Raw genomic sequence first — 3,183 nt, 5'->3', positions numbered from 1 at the left:
ATCTATAACTGTGGTACAAGTTCATCTACCTTATGCTGTATACTGCATACATTCAAATATAACACCTTCTGCCCTGTACGCACCCTTTCCAATCGACACAAGGGGCATGAGAAAAGAACTACTTTTTAATCAGGACGGTGATCCAGATTTCAATGGCAGAATTTCACAGCAGTTTCAATGAGTTCAGGAGTGACCAATCAGCAAAAGGGATTCATTAGAAAGAGCCAATAAAAATAGAACATGTGCCAACAGAGCAGCCATTTTTGGAAGTATGCCAGTCTTTAGAGTTACTTTGACTCATCGAGTTTAGGCAAGGCCTGGTATGGGTGAGATAGATTGTCTTCTCAGTTATTCTTTTTTTCTGTCTTTATTTGTTCATTCCTCATCTATCAGTACATAATATGGTAAGAATGGCTCCAGGGGCAGTGTTTTGGCAAAATTACAGGCAACCCTAACCCTAATGTAAAAGGCAGGCAAAATAGAAAACAGTAAATACTGGACTAAAGGAGTTATATTTTTGAATGTGTGCTGTGCATGGAATAAGATTGATGAACAGTATGATGTTGTAGCCATCACTGAGTCATGGCTGAAAAAAGATTATAGCTGGGAATAAATGGGGCCTTTTCTGGTTGGCTGCTGGTGACTAGTGATGTTCTGCAAGACTTGGTATTGGGACCTCTTCTTTGCTCATATATTTCAACAAGTTGTGTGAGGGAATTGATGGCTTTGTGGCTAGGTTTGCAAATGATACAAAGGTAGATGGAGAGTTAGGTAGTGTTGCGGAAGTAGAGAGTCTGCAACAGGTTTGAACAGATAGGGACAATGGGCAAAGAATGGCAGATGAAATGCAATGTAGGGAAGTGCATGGTCATGCACTTCGGTAGAAAAAATAAAGGCAAGGATTACTTTGTAAATGGAGAGGCAAATCAAAAATCAGCAACGCAAAGTGACTTGGGAGCCCTTGTGCAATATTCCCCAAAGGTTAAGTTGCAGATCGTGTTTGTGGTAAGGAAGGTAAATGCATTGCTAACATTCATTTTGAGAGGACTAGAATACTAAAACAAGGATTGTGAGCATTTTTTAAGCCCTTAATCTAAGAAAAGACATGTTGTCATTGCAAAGGGTCCTGAGGAGGTTAACGAAAATGATTTTGGGAATGAATCAGAGTCGGGATCATTATCACCGACGTGCGTCGTGAAATTTGTTAACTGAGCAGCAGAAGTTCAATGAAGTATAAAATATAGAAGAAAGAGTAAATATAATAAAGAAGTGAATCAATTACAGTATATGTATATCTAATAGATTCAAATTGTGCAAAAACAGAAACAATATGTATTAAAGTGAGGTAGTGTCCAAGGGTTCAATACCCAGTTCGGAATCAGATGGCAGAGCGGCTGTTCCTGAATTGCTGAGTGTGTGTCTTCAGGCTTCTGTACCTCCTACCTGATGGTAACAGTGAGAAAAGGGCATGCCCTGGGTGATGGAGGTCCTTAATAATGGACGCTGCCTTTATGAGATGCCACTCCTTGAAAATGTCCTGAGTACTTTGTCGGCTAGTACCCAAGACGGAGCTGGCTAGATTTACAACTCTCTGCAGCTTCCACTTCTGTGTAGTTACCATCTCCCACCACCCAAACCCATACCAGATAGTGATGCAGCCTGTCAGAATGCTCTTCATGGTAAATCTATAGAAATTTTTGAATGCATTTGTTGACATTTTAAATCTCTTCAAATTTCTAATGAAGTATAGCCACTGTCTTGCCTTCTTTATAACCACATCGATATGTTGGAACCAGGTTATGTCCTCAGAGATCATGACACCGAGGAACTTGAAACTGCTTACTCTCTCCATTTCTGATCCTTCTTTGAGGATTGTTAAGTGTTCCTTTGTCTTACCCTTCTGGAAGTCCTCAATCAGCTCTTTTGTCTTACTGACATTGAGTGACAGGTTGTTGCCTTGGCACCACTCCACTAGTTGGCATATCTCACTCTTGTACACACTCTTGTCACCTTCTCAGATTCTACCAACAATGGCTGTATCGTCAGCAAATTTATAGATGGCTTTTTAAAGCAAGTGGGAACTTCTGCCTGTAGCAGTGAGATGTTGAACATGTCCTTGAATACTCCTGCTGGTTGATTGGCACAGGATTTCTGAGCCTTACCAGTTACTCCATCTGGATCTTCTGCCCTGCAAGGGTTCACTCCCTTTAAAGACAGTCTAACATCGGACTTTGAGACAGAGATCTCTCAATTTATGGAAATTTACCTTTTAAATTAGTTAATGATTCTTTTACTTATTTAGGGATCAAAATCACAAAAAACCATAAAGATTTATTTAGATTTAATTTTTTACCCTTAATTGATCAGATTAAAGGTTTGTTTACTAAGTGGTCACCATTATCTTTATCCCTAATAGGTAGGATTAATGCTATTAATATGGTTATTTTACCTAAGTTTTTATATATTTTTCAAGCGATACCAATTTTTATTCCGAAATCTTTTTTTACTAATGTTGACTCAAAAATTTCTACATATATATGGCAGAATAAAAATCCCAGGTTAGGTAAAATATATTTACAGAAGACAAAAAAGGAAGGCGGGTTAGCATTACCTAATTTCAGATTTTATTATTGGGCAGTTAATATTAGATACTTGTTATGCTGGTTGAAAGATGGGGGTGGATCTTTCGGCCCTCGTTGGGTGAGTTTAGAAATTAAATCTGTATCAGCTTATGCTCTGGGTTCTATTTTAGGGACTTCTCTCCCTTTTGCTCTTTCTAAATTGCCGAAATGAATTGACAACCCGATAGTTAAACGTACTTTACGTATATGTTTTCAATTTCAGAGATTTTTTGGGTTGACTCAATTCGTTTTAAATAGTCCTATTGTATCTAATTGTTTTTTCCACCCTTCCATTATAGATTAAGCTTATTCGGCTTGGAAAACTAAGGGATTACTAAGATTTTCTGATTTATTTTTGGACAATTGTTTCATGTCTTTTGAGCAATTATCCAACAAATATAACTTGCCTAGATTTCATTTTTTTAGATATTTACAGATTAGACATTTTTTAAGTTCTGTACTCCCTACGTTTCCAAATTTTGTCCCTTCAGATATGTTGGAGAGTTTATTTGAATTAGACCCTTTTCAAAAAGGGCTTATTTCAAAACTTTATAATATAATT

Source organism: Hypanus sabinus, chromosome 10, assembly GCF_030144855.1.
Source record: "Hypanus sabinus isolate sHypSab1 chromosome 10, sHypSab1.hap1, whole genome shotgun sequence".
NCBI classification, from domain to species: Eukaryota; Metazoa; Chordata; class Chondrichthyes; order Myliobatiformes; family Dasyatidae; genus Hypanus; species Hypanus sabinus.
The sequence above is the reverse complement of the archived record's forward strand: the minus strand, read 5'-3'. Positions refer to the sequence as shown.